General features: G+C 37.8%; 1 pseudogene; it reads left to right on the top strand.

Moving 5' to 3' along the window:
- The window catches only part of LOC125085569 (serine/threonine-protein kinase ULK2-like), an 83,937-nt pseudogene that overhangs the window by 42,884 nt on the left and 23,784 nt on the right, over nt 1-17,269 (top strand).

The raw sequence follows: 17,269 nt of genomic DNA on the forward strand, positions 1-17,269 counted from the left end.
TTTTGCACAGCAAAGGAAACAGTGAACAAAACCAAAAGACAACTGACAGAATGGGAGAAGATATTTGCAAATGACATATCAGATAAAGGGCTAGTGTCCAAAATCTATAAAGAACTTAGCAAACTCAACACCCAAAGAACAAATAATCCAATCAAGAAATGGGCAGAGGACATGAACAGACATTTCTGCAAAGAAGACATCCAGATGGCCAACAGACATATGAAAAAGTTCTCCATATCACTCGGCATCAGGGAAATACAAATCAAAACCACAATGAGATATCACCTCACACCATTCAGAATGGCTAAAATTAACAAGTCAGGAAATGACAGATGCTGGCGAGGATGCGGAGAAAGGGGAACCCTCCTACACTGTTGGTGGGAATGCAAGCTGGTGCAACCACTCTGGAAAACAGCATGGAGGTTCCTCAAAATGTTGAAAATAGAACTACCCTATGACCCAGCAATTGCACTGCTGGGTATTTACCCTAAAGAGACAAACGTAGTGATCCGAAGGGGCACGTGCACCCGAATGTTTATAGCAGCAATGTCTACAATAGCCAAAATATGGAAAGAACCTAGATGTCCATCAACAGACGAATGGATAAAGAAGATGTGGTATATATACACAATGGAATACTATGCAGCCATCAAAAGAAATGAAATCTTGCCATTTGCGACGACTTGGATGGAACTAGAGGGTACATATTTTTTATTTTTTAAAAAAAGATTTTGTTTATTTGTAAGAGAAAAAGAAAGTGAGAGCATAAGCAGTGGGGGAGAGGCAGGCAGAGGGAGAAATGTCTCCTTGCCAAGCAAAGATCCCAGTGCAGAACTGGATACCAGGACCCTGGGATCACAACCTGAGCCAAAGGCAGGTGTTTCCACACTCTTCTCTTTATTAAAAAATTTGTTATTGTAAAATAAATCATGCATATATTTTTAAAACATTTTATTTATTTAGAGAGAGTAAGAGCAAGTGGAGGGAGAGAGAGGGAATCCGAAGGAGACTCTGTGCTGAGCCCAACGTGGGGCTCGATCTCATGACCGAGATCATGATCCAAGCTGAAATCAAGAGTTGGACATTCAACTGACCAAGCCACCCAGGTGACCCAAATACTTTATTTTTTTAGAGCAGTTTTAGGTTTACAACAAAACTGAGAGGAAGGTACAAGTTTCCACATATCCCTTGCCTCCCCATTCTCAGCATCACTCACCAGAACAGTACATGTGTTGCTGAGGATAAACGTACATTGACACATCACAGTCACCCAAAGTCCATAGTCTACTTAGAATTCATTCCTGGTGTTGAACATTCTGTGGGTTGGGAGGAAGGTATAATGACATTTATCCATCATTATAATATACAAAGCATTTTTACTGCCCTAAAAATCCTCTGTGCTCCCCACCTGTCCCTTGGAAACCACCAGTATTTTTATTGTCTCTATATTTCTGTACCACAGTTTGTCCATTTACCTATTGAAGGACACTTTGATTGCTTCCAAGTTTTGACAATTAAGAATAAAGCTACTACAAACATCGGTGTGCAGGTTTTTGTGTGGACATATAGTGTGCAGCTCCTTTGGATATATACCAAGGAGCATGACTGCTGGCTGGTATGGTAAGAGCATGTTTAGTTTTGTAAAAAAAAAAAAAAACACCAAACTCTTCAAGTGGCTCTACCATTTTGCATTCCCAACAACAACGAGTGGAGTTCCTGTTGCTCCACATCCTCACCAGCATTTGGTGATATCAGTGCTTTGGGGTGGGCTGTTCTGGTAGATGTGCAGTGGAGTCTCGTTTTAATTTGCATTTCTCTGATGACATCTGATATTCAGCATTTTTCATGTGCTTATTCACCATCGTATATCTTCTTTGCTGTCTGTTAAGATCTATGGCCTGTTTTTCAGTTGGATTGTTTGTTATCTTGTTGAGCTTTAAGAGTTCTCTGTATATTTGGGATAACAGTCCTTTATCAGATGGGTCTTTTGCAAATATCTTTGTTCGGTCTGTAACTTATATTCCATTTTCTTGATATGGTCTTTCACAGAGCAGTTGTTTTTAATTTCAATAAGTTCATCACTAATGATTAATTCAATCATTAAATGAATTTCTTTCACGGATTGCGTGTTTGGTGTTGGTATCACAATACCCAGGGTCCTCTAGGTTATGTTGTCTTCTACAATATTTGCGATTTTTTTCTTTTATATTTAGGTCTGTGGCCCATTTTAACTTTTTTTTAAGACATTATTTATTTATTTGACAGAGAGAGACACAGAAAAAGAAAGGGAACGCAAGTAGGGGGAGTAGGAGAGGGAGAAGCAGGTTTCCCACGGAGCAGGGAGCCCAAAGCAGGGCTTAGTCCCAGGACCCTGGAGTCATGACCTGAGCCAAAAGCAGAAACTTAACGACTAAGCCACCCAGGTGCCCCTTGAGTTAATTTTTGAAAGGTCTGTATCTAGATGCATTTGTTGTTGTTGTTGTTCTATGGATGTCTACTTATAGCATTATTTTTTAAAGACTGTCTTTGTTCCATTGTATTGTCTTTGCTCCTCTGTCAAAGATCAGTTGACTATATTTTTTGAAGGTCTCATTCTGGTCTCCCTATTCTGTTCCATTGATCTATTCCTTTCTTCTTTTGCCAGCATAACACTGTCTTGATTACTGTAGTTTTATAGTAAGTCTTGAAGTTGGGTAGTATCAGCCCCTTGTCCTTCTCCTTCAGTGTTCTATCGGCTGTTGTGGGTCCTTTGCCTCTCCATTGAGCCTTCAGAATTAGTTTGTTGATATCCATAAAATAACTTGCTGGGATTGTCATTAGGATTGTAGTGAATCTATAGATTGAGTTGGGAAGAACTGACATGTTGACAATATTTAGTCTTCCTATCCAAAAACATAGAGTATCTCTCCATTTATGTGTTCTTTGATTTCATTCATCAGAATTTTGTAGCTCTCCTCATACAGGTCTTGTATGACTTTTGTTAGACTTATACCTAAATATTTCATTTTGCTGGGTCCTGATATAAATGGTGATTTTTAATTTCAAATTTTAGTTGTTTATTATTGAGATATAGGAAAGCTATATAATTTTCAGTATTAACCTTGTATACTGCAACCTTGCTTTAGTCACTTATTAGTTCCAGGAGGTTTTTTTGATCAATTCTTTTGGATTTTTTTTTACATAGGTAATCATGTTATCTTCGAATAATAGTTTCATGTCTACCTTTCCAAGCTGTATACCTTTCATTTCCTTTTTTTTTAAAGATTTTTTTATTTATTTGACAGAGAGAGATCACAAGTAGGCAGAGAGGCAGGCAGAGAGAGAGAGAGGAGGAAGCAGGCTCCCCGCTTTAGCAGAGAGCCCGATGTGGGGCTCGATCCCAGGACCCCGGGACCATGACCGGAGCCGAAGGCAGAGGCCTTAACCCACTGAGCCACCCAGGCACCCCCCTTTCATTTCCTTTTAACTTACTGTATTAGCAAGGACTTCGAGAGCTGTGTTGAAAAGAAGTAGCGAGAGAAAGAGGACTTCCTTCAGATTATGAAACTGTAATAACCACAGCCAATAGAAAAGTCACTGGAAGGAAAAAATGAGAGAGGACATCCTTATATTTTTACCCAATCTTAGTGGAAAAGTTTGGAGTTTCTTACCATTTAGTATGGTGTTCGTGGTAGCTTTTTGTAGATATTCTTTATCAAGTTGAGACAGTTCCCCTCCATTCCTAGTTTACTGTGAGATTTTATCATGAATGGTGGTTGGATTTGTCAAATGCTTTTTCTGTGATGTTCTATTAATAGGATAGATCACATTAATTTTAGAATGTCGAACCAGCCTTGTATACCTGGGATAAATCCCATTTGGTCATGGTGTATAATACTTTTTATACATTGCTGAATTCAGTTTGCTAATATTTTGTTGGAGATTTTTGCATCTGTGTTCATGAGAAATACTGGTGGTCTGCAGTCTTCTTGTAATGTCTTTTTTCTGGTGTTGGTATGAGGGTAATTATGACCTCATAGAATGAATTAGGAAATATTCTCTCTGCTTCTATCCTCAGAAAGAGATTGAAAATAGATACTTGGTATAATTTCTTCCTTTAATGTTTGATAGAATTCACCAGAGAATTCATCTGGGCCTCATGCTTTCTGTTTTAGAAGCCTATTAATTACTGATTCAAGGTCTTTAATAGATAAAGACCTATATTCAAATTGCCTATTTCTTCCTGAGTAAATTTTGGCAGATGTGTCTTTCACAGAATTGGTCTACTTCATCTACGGTGTCAAATTTGTAGGCATAGAGTTGTTCACAGTATTCCTTTATTATCCTTTTCAGTTAGATCTCTACTGGTGTCTCTTCTTTCATTTGTAGTATTAGTAATTTGTATCTCCCTTTCTGTTTTATTTTTCCCCTTTTGTTAACCTGGCTAGAAGCTTATTGATTGTTGTGTTTTCAAATTCATTTAGTTCAAAATCTTTAAAAATTTCTCTTGAGATTTCTTCTTCGGCCAATTTGTTATTCAGAAGTGTGTTTTCAGTCCCCCTCTATTTTGGGATTTTTCAGTTACCTTTCTGTTACTGATTTCTGGTTTAATTCCGTTATCGTCTGCAAGCAGAAACTGATTTCTATTCTTTTAAAAAAAATTTTTGGTTGTTTTGTTTTGTTTCTTTTTAAAAGATCTTATTTATTTATTTGAGAAGGAGCACAAGCAGGGAAAGGAGCAGAGGGAAAAGAAGACTCCTCTCTGATCAGTGAGCCTGATGCACGGCTCTGAGTTGAAGGCAGACGTTTAACTGAGCAAGCCACCCAGGCACACCTCTTTTAAGTTTGTTAAGATGTGTTTTATGGCCCAGAATGTAGTCTATCTTGGCAAATGTTCCATGTGAGTTTGAGAAAAATGTGTATCCTGCTGTTGTTGGATGAAGCTGTCTGTAGATGTCAATTATATCTTGGTGGTTGATGGTGTTACTGAGTTCAACTGTATCCTTACTGGTTTTCTGCCTGCTGGATCTGTCCATTTTTGAGGGATGGGTGTTGAAGTCTCCAGCCACATTAGTGGTTTCACTTGTTTCTACTTGTAAGTTTTTACCTTGCATAGTTTGGCGCCTTGTTGTTAGGGGCATGCATAATGTTAAGGAAGAATGGCTATGTCTTCTTGGAGAATTTATATTTATGTAAATATAAATATATCATTACATAAGGCCCTTCTTTATCCCTAACTTTTCTTACACTGATGTCTGCTGTGTCTGAAATCAATATAGCTATTCCGGCCTTCTTTTGATTAATGTAAGCATGTTAGTGTTAGCATGGTCTATTTTTCTCCATCTGTTTACTTTTAATCTGTGTGTCTTTATATTCAAAGTAATTTTCTAATAGACAAAATGTATTTGGGGTGTGTGTTTTAATCCGCTCTGAAATCTGCCTTTTAATTGTTGCATTTAGACCGGAGACATTAGAAGTGTTATTGATAAACCTGAATTAATATCTAACATTTGTTACTGTTTTCTCTTCATTGTCCTTGTTCTTTGTTCCTGTTTTTGTCTTCCACTTTTTTTCTGCCTTTTGTGGTTTTAACTGACCATTTATTATGATTCTATTTTCTTTCTTTCTTAGCATATCAATTGCACTTTTTTTTCTTTCTTTATTGGTTGTCCTAGAGTTTGCAATATATATTTGTAACTAATCCAGATCCACTTTATTATTTTTTAAAAGATTTATTTATTTATTTTAGAGAGGGGACATGTGCAAGCAGTGGGGAGGAGCAGAGGGGGAGTGAGAGAATCTCAAGGAGACCCCAGCCAAGCGTGGAGTGCAACAAGGGGCTCAGTCTTACACCCCTGAGATCGTGACCTGAGCCAAAATCAGCAGTCAGATACTTAACCAACTAACCCACCCAGGCGCCCCATTCCAGGTCCACTTTAAAGATTTTATTTATTTATTTATTTGACAGCAAGAGAGAGAGAGAGCATAGGCAAAGGGAATGGCAGGCAGAGGGAGAGGGAGAAGGAGAAGCAGGTTCTCTGCTGAGCAAGGAGCCCAATGCAGGGCTCGATCCCAGGACCCTGGCTTCATGACCTGAGCCCAAGGCAGACGCTTAACTGACTAAGCCACCCACATGCCCTCCAGGTCCACTTTCAAACAAAACTGTACTACTTCATGGTAGTGTCAAGTACCTTATAGTAACAAAATCCTAATTCCTTCCTGCCATCCCTTGTATCATTGCTGTCATTCATTCTAGTTGAATATAAGAGTACATAAGCCTATCCCTGTATACATAAGACACAAACATTAAGCATACACAACTGAATATACTATTGCTATTATTTTGGCAACAAATCCCGTCAATTTTTATTGTCCGAGAAAGTCTATTTTTCCTTAACTTTTGACAGATAATTTTGCAGGGTTCGGAATTCTAAGTTGGTGGTTTACTTCTCTTAACACTTTTAATACTTCATTTCATTCTTGCTTGTGCAATTACTGAGAAGTTAATGCAGTTCTTTGTTTTTCTGAAAGTATAGTGTTCTCTTTTTTTTTACTTCTTTCAGAATTTTCTTTACTTTTAGTTTTTCTGTTAATCTGAAAATGATCTGCTCAGGTGTAGTTGTTCTGGGCATTTATCCTGCCTGGAGTTCTCTGAGCTCTGTGAATCTGTGGTTTGGTGCCTGCCATTCATTTGGGGGAAATTCTCAGTCATTGTTTCCAGTATTTCCCTCTGTTCCTTTTGTCCTTTCTTCTCTTTCTAGTAATCCCATTACACATGTTACACCTTTTGTGGTTGTCCCACGGACCTTGGATATTCTGTTGTTTTTTAAAGGAAATCTTTGTTGGGGCACCTGGGTGGCTCAGTGGGTTAAGCATCTGGCTCAGGTCCTGATCCCAATGACCTGGGACCGAGCCCCTCATCAGGGGCTCATTGGGAAGCCTGCTTCTCCCACTCCTTTCCATGCCCCCTGTTTGTGCTTTCTGTCAAATAAATGGATAAAATCTTAAAAAAAAAAAAAGCTTTGTTTTCCAGTTTTTGAGGATTTTGTCAATAATGTTCTCTAGATCAGAGCATCTTTCCTCAGCCGTGTCTGGTCTACTAATAAGGCTACCAAAGGCATTCTTCATTTCCTTTACAGTGCTTTTTAATCTCTAGCATTTCTTTTTGGTTCTTTGTTAGGATTCCCGTCTCTCTCTTTATATCACTCATCTCTTCTTGCTCGTGATCTACCTCGTCCATTAGGGCTCTTAGCGTATTAATCATAGTTGTTTTAAATTTCCAGTCTGATAATTCTAACATACCTTCCATATCTGATTCTGAGGCTCACCGTCTCTTCAATCTGCGTTTTTTGCTTTTTGGTATGCCTTGTGACTTTTTCTTGATCGTCATACAGGATGTCCTGGGTAAAAAGAACTGCCGTAAGTAGGTTTTATGGAAATGTGATGGGGAGCTGTGGGGGCAGGGGGAAGTGTTCTGTGATTGGGTCTCAGTACTTTAGTGAGCCTAGGTTTCTGGTCTGTGGGCTTCACACATGTTTCCAGTTTCTTTCTCCTGCCTGAAGGTGGGACAGGATGGCTCTAGGGCATTAGGGTTGGGTATTTCCCTGCCCCCAGCTCAGTCTGGGGCTCAAACAGTTTAAATTATAGATAAAAGCACATAAAATCTGTTGTCTTCCCCATTTTTAAGTTTACACATCAGTAGCTTTATGTATATTCACAATGTTGTACAACCAGTCTCCAGAACTTTTTCATCTTGCAAAACTAAAACTCAGTACTCATTATGTAGTAGCATTCCCCATTTCTCCCACCTCTAGGTGCTGGTAACCACTGTTCTACTTTCTCTTTCTATGAATTTGACTGCTTTAGCTACCACACATAAGTAGAATACATAATATGTATCTTCTTGTGACTGACTTAGTTCAGTCATCATAATGTCTTCAAGGTTGGCCCATGTTGTAGCATTCGTCAAAATTTCTTTTAAGGCTGAGCCATAGTCCATTCTGTGTATATACTGTGTTTTGTTTATCCATTCATCTGTCAATGGACAATTGGATTTCTTCTCCCTCTTGGCTATTGTGAGTAATTCTGCTATAAATGTGAATGTGTAAATATCTATTTGAGATCCTGCTTTCAATTTTTTTGCATATATACCCAACACTGGAGTTGCTGGATCATATGATATTTCTATTTTTAATTTTTTGTGGAGTTGCCATGCTGTTCTCCATAGTGGTTTTACCATTTTACATTCCTACCAACAATGAGCAAGTGTTCCAGTTTCTCTACATCTTCAGCAACACTTGTATAACAAGTGTTTGTTTTTTTTATAATAACCATCTTAATGAGTGTGAGGTGATATCTCATTGTGGTTTTAATTTGCTATTCTCTCTAGTGGTCTTTGAGTGTCTTTCCATATACTTATTGGCCATTTGTCTATCATTTGTTGTTGAGTTGTAGGAGTTCTTTATATATGTTGGATATTAACCCTTTACCAGATATATGATTTACAGATGTTTTCTCCCATCCCAAAGATATTCTAACCACTCTGTTGATGTGTCCTTTGAGCATAGAAGTTTTAGATTTGATGTAGTCTCATTTGTCTATTTTTTTGTTCTGTTGTCTTGTGTTTTTGGTGTCATTGCCTAATCCAGTGTCATGAATCATTTCTCGTGTATTTTCTTCTATAAGTTATATAATTTTGGGTCTTATATTTAGCTCTTTAATGCACTTTGAACTAATTTTTGTATATTGTATAAGGTAAGGGTCCAGCTACATTATTTGCCTGTGGATACCTAGTTTTCACATTTTCTGAAGAGACTGTCTTTTGTGTCTCCATCCAGTGATGTTGGCATCCTTGTTGAAGATCATTTGTCCATATATGCAAGGGTGTGTTTCTGGGATGTCTATTCCATTCTGTTGGTCTCTGTGTCTGTCGTTATGCCAACCATATTGTTTTGATTACTGTAGATTTGAAATCAAGAAGTATGAAACCTCCAGTTTTGTTTTTCTTCTCCAAAATTGCTTTGACTATTCAGGGTCCCTGCAGATTACTTATGAATTTCAGAATAGATTTTTCTATTTCTGCGAAACAATGCCATTGAGATTTTGGTAGGGATAGGATTGATCTGTATAGATCACTTTGGGTGCTATTGACATCTTTACAGTATTAAATCTTCTAGTCAATGAAGACAGGGTGTCATTTATAATTTTTCCAGCAGTGTTTTGTAGTTTCCAATATACAAGACTTTCTCTTCCTTGGTTAGATTTATTCCTCTGTATTTTATTCTTTTTGATACTATTGTAAATAGTATCAAAAAAGTATTATAGTATTGCATTGTAAAATGTATTATAAAAATTGTGAAAAAATAGTATTACAAAAAGTATTGTAAATAGATTTATTCCTGTGTATTTTATTCTTTTTGATACTATTGTAAATAGCACTTTTTTAAAGATTTTATTTATTTATTTGACAGACAGAGATTACAAGTAGGCAGAGAGGCAGACAGAGAGAGAGGGGGAAGCAGGCTCCTCGCTGAGCAGAGAGCCTGATGTGGGGCTTGATCCCAGGACCCTGAGATCATGACCCGATCCAAAGGCAAAGGCTCAACCCTCTGAGCCACCCAGGTGTCCCAATAGCACTGATTTCTTAATTTCCTTTTTTCATTGCTCATTGTTAGTGTATAGAAATGCTACTTATATCTGTCTGTTGATTTCATATACTGCAACTTTGCTGAATATATTAGTTCTAATGGCTTTTTTTGTGTGAAATCATTTGGGCTTTCTGCATTTAAGATCATGTTATCCATGAACAGAAATAATTTTACTTCTTCCACTACAGTTCTAATGCCTTTTATTTCTTTCTCTTGCCTAATTGCTCTGCCTAGGAATTCTATGTAGGAACAGTGAGAGCAGGCGTCCTTGTCTTATTCCTGATCATAGAGAGAAGGCTTTCAGTCTTTAACCATTGAATATGATATTAATTATGGGCTTTTTTTAAGGTTTTATTTATTTATTTGACAGACAAAGATCACAAGTAGGCAGAAAGGCAGGCAGAAAGAGACGAAGGGAAGCAGGCTCCCCACTGAGCAGAGAGCCCAATGCAGAGCTCGATCCCAGGACCCTGGGATCATGACCCAAGCCAAAGGCAGAGGCTTTAACCCACTGAGCCACCCAGGTGCCCCTACTTATGGGCTTTTTATATATGGTGTTTTTTTTATGTCAAGGTAATTTTTTTTATTCCTAGTTTGCTGAATACTTTTTATCATTAAAGGATGTTGGAATTTTGTCAAATGCTTTTTCTGCATGAATTGACATGGTCATATGGTTTTTGTCTTCGTTCCATTAATGTAGGTATATTATAAATCACATTTGGTCATGATACATGATACTTTCAATGTATTGTTGAATTTGGTTTGCTAGTATTTTGTTGAGTATTTTTACATCAAATTTCATCAGAGGAACTGTTCTGGTTTTTTGTTTTTGTTTTTGTTTTTGTCTTTTGGTAGTATCTATGCGTGGCTTTGGTACTAGTGTAATGCTGAACTCAGAAGGAGTTCAGGAGTGTTTCCTCCTCTCTAATATTTTGAAAGATTTTGAAATATGTTGATGCTAATTCTTTAAATATTTGGTAGAATTCACCAGTGAAACATCTGGTCTTGGGCTTTTTTTGGTAATGGGAACTTTTGATTACTGATCCAATCTCCTTAACTAGTTATGGTCCATTCAGATTTTCTCTTCCTTTATCATTCAAACTTGGTAGGCTGTGTGTTTGTAGAAAGTTATCAGTTTCTTGTAGGTTATCCAACTTGTTGGCAAGCACTTGTTTGTTCATGGTATTCTGTTATAATCCTCTCTATTTCTGTGGCATTAGTCGTCATTCCTTCTTTCATTTCTGATTTTGAGTCTTCTCTTTTTCTTACTTAACCCAGCTAAGTGTTGGTTTTGTTGATTTTTTTAAGTGCCAACTCTTAGTTTAATTTTTCTGCTTTCTCAGTTTTGTTTATCTCTGCTCTAATCTTCATGATTTCCTTTTTTTAAGGAAATGGGTTAAGTTTATACTTTTTTTGTAAGATTTATTTATTTGGGAGAGAGAGAGAGTGAGTGTGTGTGAGTGGGGGAAGCGGCAGAGGGAGAGAATCTTCAAGCAGACTCCCTGCTGAGAATGGAGCCCAACGTGGGGCTTGATCTTACAACCCATGGGATAACAACCTGAGCCAAAAGCAAGAGTTGGATGCCCAACTGACTGAGCCACCCAGGTGCTCCAAGTTTTTACTTTTTATAATTTGAGGGGTAAAGTTAAGTTTTTGACTTGAGGTTTTTTTTTTTTTTTTTTTTTTAAATGTTAGCATTTACAGCCATAAACATCTATCTTAGTGCTGCTTTTGCTGTATTCCATAAGTTTTGGTATATTGTGTTTATATTTTCATTTTTCTCAAGATATTTTCTGATTTATTTTGTGATTTCTTCTTTGACCTCTTGTTTGTTTAAGAGTGTGTTGTTTAGTTTCTATGTATTTGTGGATTTTCTAGTTTTCCTTCTTCTGTTGATTTCTACTTTCTATCTATAATGATTGGAAAAGATACTTTGTTGATTTCAGTCTTTTAAAATTTTAAGATTTGTTTTGTGGCCTGATATGTCATCTATCCTGGAAAATGTTTCGTGGGCACTTGAGAAGAATGTATATTCTTCTGTTTGTGGTGGGAAGGGTGTTCTGTATATGTCTACAGGGTCTAGAGCATTGTTCAAGTCCTGTTTCTTTATTGCTCATTCATCTGGTTGTTCTGTCCATTATTGAAAGCAGAGTATTGAATTGTTCAGCTGTTAATGTGGAATTGTGCATTTCTCCCTTCAATTCTGTTGATACTTGCTTCATATATTTCAGAGCACTGATGTTTGATGCATAAATATTTATAATTGTTATATTTTCCTGATTAATTGACCCTTTAGTAATGTCTTTTTTTGTCTCTTGTAACAGTGTTTGGCTGAAAGTGTCTGATATTAATATTGCCACTCCTGTTGCCCTTTGGTTACTATTTGCATGGAATATCTTTTTTTTTTTTTTAAGATTTATTGGGTGCCTGGGTGGCTCAGTAAAGTGATTGCCTTTGGCTTAGGTCTTGATCCTGGAGTCCCAGGATCAAGTCCTGCTCTCGGCTCCCAGCTCAGTGGGGAGTCTGCTTCTCCCTCTGACCCTTACCCCCTCATGCTCTCTCTCTTTCTCTCTCAAATAAATAAATAAAGTATTTTTTAAAATTTAAATTAAGGGGCGCCTGGTTGGTTCAGTGGGTTAAAGCCTCTTCCTTCTGCTCAGGTCATGATTTCAGGGTCCTGGGATCGAGTCCCAGTTGGGCTCTCTGCTCAACGGGGAGCCTGCTTTACCCTCTCTCTCTGTCTGCCTCTCTGCCTCCTTGTGATCTCCCTCTCTCTCAAATAAATAAATAAAATCTTTAAAAAAAAAAAAGATATAGCAGTCCATGGGGCACCTGTCCTGAGTGGCTCCACTGGTTAAGCATCTGCCTTTGGCTCAGGTCATGATCCCAGGGTCCTGGGATCAAATCCCACATCAGGCTCCCTGCTCAGCAGGGAGTCTACTTCTCCCTCTGCCTGTTGCTCCCCAGCTTGTACTCTCTGTCTGTCTTTCTGTCAAATAATTAAATACAATCTTAAAAAAAAAAAGCTACAACAATCCATTTTAAGCTGAACTTCAGTTGCATACAAAAATTCTAGAGAATATGGAAGTTTACTTCCCCTTCCCCCTTATGTTCCTGATGTCACAAATTGCATGTTTATGTGTTCCTAATAATCACACAGATCTATAGCTTTTTTGTTACTTTTGTCTTAGACTCTATACAAGAATTGGGACATACCGGTCTTCCAAGAGAGGGAAACAATAGTGATAGCAGAACTGTATAATGGCTCTGACAGCTTCTGTTCTGCAGAGGGAACAGCATGTCCCCCATGGGAGCTGCTCTCTCAGCCTGCTGCCCAGGGGTTGTGGCAGGAGTACACACACTAGGGGCTGTAGAAAGGGGTTTAGAGAGAGGTAGTGAGTAGTTTGAAAAAAAATCATACACTCTACCACAGGCTATTAAGTGCATGTGGAAACAGATTATTACAAATACATTAAAATTATGCTGTATGCAAAATCAAAATGGTCTGATGCAGGAACAAGATATATTCTCTGCAGAGCCATTAAAATCCTGGAGCTCCATGTCCCAACAACTATCACCTTGTAGGCCAGTTTTTATAATGTTAGTGGTAGTATATCTCATTCTTCCCTTAGAACCTCACTTTTACTGAAATTATTTTGAAATATTTCACTGCATTTCCTTTTAGGAAAATGTCTGACCTCTAGACAAAAATTCTTCATTTCAATAAAATAACAGCATATTGTATTTTGGGCAGACTGCTTAGTCTTTCTAGTATTCAATGCAGGTCAAAGATGACTTTCCACTCGTGCTGGAGACTCGGGGCCTACATAGACCTGCCCTCTCCTCACCTTGGGCTTAGGGAGTCAGGTGGTGGTTGAATCGTTTTATTAATATAAAGCTAGACAGAAAAGTGGCTGCAGTGGTCTTAGCTAGCTGGAGCTCTGGGAATTTCTCCAGGGAAGACCGTGTAGATGGAGCAAGTCTGCTTGGAGATTCTGTCTGGACAGACCAGATTTATAGGACACCTGGCATGGCTGCTCACATCCTCACATGCTGGGGGAGGATTGCCTGAGATTCCCTTGGACAGGGGCTTTGAATTATGTATGAAGTTGCTAAGTTTACTTCTTGGGGTAGTTTTATTCCACTCTAATTTTCCTTTGGTGATTAACTAGTACAGGAAAAATATCAGAGCTTGAATATGTATATATTTTTTAAAAGCCCTCAATGTACACCAACAGTGTACTTACTCATTGAAGTGAGACTGTAGAAAGATGATATTTCTTCCTTCACATTCTGATCCTTGATGGTCTTACTGGTTGGCCTTTCAGTGGAACTTGGGCTCTAAGGCCTGTGTGCTCTGGGTTGCAGGCACTGTGGTTGGCGAGTAAAGTTTTGTAATGCTGTTTAGTTTCCAGTAGTAGAAGTTTTTTGTTTTTTTTGTTTTTTTTTTTTTTTTTAATTTTCAGGTTATCGATCAACTTCACAATCAGGTATATAAATATTAAAAGCACAAATCATTGTATTTAAAAGATAGTTAATGTTACACTTGTCACTAATATAACATTGGGTGCCGACTGTACCTTAGTACCGAAGGATGGGTGGATAAATAAATATATGATACTTAATGGGAATTACCTAAATGAAGAGTAGAGCTGATAGACTAAAAACTAGAAACAACAGTCCCGACCACAGCGTGGTTAACACCAAAGATGTAGTTTCCTCGCAAGATGAGAAGTCAAAATAAATGGTTGTTGCCTTCGTTTCTGTGGCTCAAGGAATTTGTCTCCAGTTCTTTTGGCAAGTTCTTCATGGTTTAGAGGTAGCTGCTGAAGCTCCAGCAAGTGTACCACGTTCCGGGTAGGAGGAAAGAGGAAGAATGGATAGAAGGCTTCTACTTAGACCTTACTGACGGAGAGAGAGAGATGGCTGCAAAGGAGTCTGGGATGTATTATAATTTCACTGAGCAAATCACCACCTTCCATAAAATTTGAGTTCTGCTAGTAAGAAAGAGTGGGTGAATGGCTATTGGGGAAAGCAGCTATGATCTCTATGATGAGATTTTTTCTTTTTATTTAAGTATGAGATACTCTAATGGTTCAGAAAGCCCTAAAGTCACACTTTAAAAGATAATCATACTGTTTGTTAGCTAACTAGATCTCTGATCTCTTTGTATCTGCAGTGTAATTTGAGAAAAAAATTTTAGATTCATGGGGCTTTTTTAGTATTATAGACAGACAGAAGAATGAAATAAATCATCTTTTTTAAGGTCCAGTATTGTCCCTGATGTTTTGATAGGTTGTAGATTGAATTGAAAGGACATACTGTTTCCAAATTTATGAAAAGCAAGGAGAGAGGCTATTACAGAAACCCAGTACTAACACTTCAGCATCTGGACCTCAGACCGGTCATGTGCTTTGAGAGTTGTACAGTGTTATTTTCATCTTTTTAAAAGTCAGAGTTCTTTGGGAATGCTTACTGCATTCATGACTTTTGTAAACATTCTAGTCATCTTTGCTCTTGAACTTCCTGTTCTTTTACCCAGCATATTTTCCTAGAAATATTTTTTTTCTCCTCACATAATAATGAATAGCAGAACATGAGCAGATGAAATAGAAATTTGCCAGCCTACAGACTTCTACTGTTGTAGAGGAATGTTTTTCTAGTTCTTATTATGATTGTTAGTCCCAAAATGCTTATAAATGCCTGAAGAGTTCCAGTGTGATTTTTTTTTGCCTTATTTTTGAGAGTGTCATTTTTTATTCACATGAATGTGATCATTTGGTCTCTTCTAGAATTTTCTCTAAATATCACCAAGGTGTCAAATGAAAGAGAAACAGTCACTTGGATTTCTTTCCTTTCTCAATCCATGATCGTTGCAGTCAGTGTCAGCCCACTATGTCGCCTAAGAGTGAGACAGCACCAATTCCAGTTCCTACGCAGATAAGGAATTATCAGCGCATAGAACAGAATCTCACATCTCCTGCCAGCTCTGGCACAAATCTACATGGTTCTCCAAGGTAAGCGAGTATTTTTTTTCCTTCTTTTTCTTTTAAAAAATTTGTTGTTTTTGAAAGATCTGTTACTTTCCATGGTTTAACATAATCTCTTACCTGTGTGTATCATGGAGGTGTACAAAACTGAAGAATAAAAATCTTCTGTAATGAATCTATTTTTTTTTAAGATTTTATTTATTTATTTGACAGACAGAAATTACAAGTAGGCAGAGTGGCAGTCGGTGGGGGTGGGGAGGCAGGCTCCCCACTGAGTAGAGAGCCCAATGCGGGGCTTGATCCCAGGACCCTGAGATCATGAACTGAGCCAAAGGCAGAGGCTTAACCCATTGAGCCACCCAGGCGCCCCTATAATAATTCTATTTAAATGGTGGTTAAGCTTAGCTGGATGATATAGTAGGATATGTATATATAGTAATTCTTAAGAATTAAGGAAGAACTTATTAAAGATGAAACCTCACTGGTTGTACAGATCATTTACATATTATTTATTTCCTCTACATCCTGAAACCCCACTAAGGTAGGAAGAATGAAAAGGTCTAAGTCCACAAAGGTAAGTCAGGTAAGAACACATGCTCAGTGGATGGGAGGTTTCAGCACCTTTCTGGAAAACAGAAACAAGATGAAAGGGGGTCCCACTATAGTAGGGCCAGTGTCAGAGTGCCCTGTGGTGCCCCCGAGACCTCAGCCACCAGACCTCAGGGAAGGCAGGGCTGCAAGTGAAGCATAAGGCTGAAGACAAAAAAGTGCAATCTGGACTAAATAGCAAGAATGCAAAGACAAGAAAACTTATTTAGAAAATGTGTACCCTGAGAAGTAGGGTAGAGACTGCATTTGTAAATTAGAACAGAATGCTGTTGAAAACAATCAATGTCAAAAAGACCTCTTGGACATTCCAAAATATAACTGAAGAAAATAAAAATAAATGTTGAAAGACAAAGTTGAGGCTGTATCTGAAATAGATCAATTAAATAAAGAAGATGGAAACTATGAATAAAAAATATTCTTTCAACATTAGAGAAGGTGGGCATTCCAGAAAGAACAAGTTGAAGAAGAAAATTTCCAGGAAATAATCAAGAAAAATTTTCTAGAATTGGAGAGTAGAAGATTTTAGATTAAAAGGGCTCTCCAAATGCATAATTCAATGAATGGAAAAAGATTCACGCTGTCATAGGATGAGATGAAAACTCATGAGAGCTTTCTACAAAGGATGTTTTGGAGCAAAACCTGTGAAAATTGTTAATGCATGTATCTTTTGAGCCAGCACTTGAACTTCTGATAACTTGCTCTGTAGATATACAGTCCTTGCCTGTGTATGAAGCTACACATATACAGGTTGTTAATTTGATAATAGCAGAGGATGAGAAATAAGCCAAGTGCCCACCAGTAAGCAACTGAGTCCTTAACATCTGTCTGACAGTGGAGAACCTTCCTTGAAGAGGAAGGAAACTCTCTCTGTACTGAGGTAGAAAAATTTCCAAAATATATTATAAAATAAGAAAAGCAAAGTGATAGCAGAATTAGCAGTGGTTTTCAAAGTGTGGTTTGTGTGTGACTCCCTTTTGAAAGGTTCATGAGGTCAAGACTATTTTCATAAAGATACTGGGACACAATTGGCTTTTTTTCACTATG

The sequence above is a fragment of the Lutra lutra genome, chromosome 15 (assembly GCF_902655055.1).
Source record: "Lutra lutra chromosome 15, mLutLut1.2, whole genome shotgun sequence".
NCBI classification, from domain to species: Eukaryota; Metazoa; Chordata; class Mammalia; order Carnivora; family Mustelidae; genus Lutra; species Lutra lutra.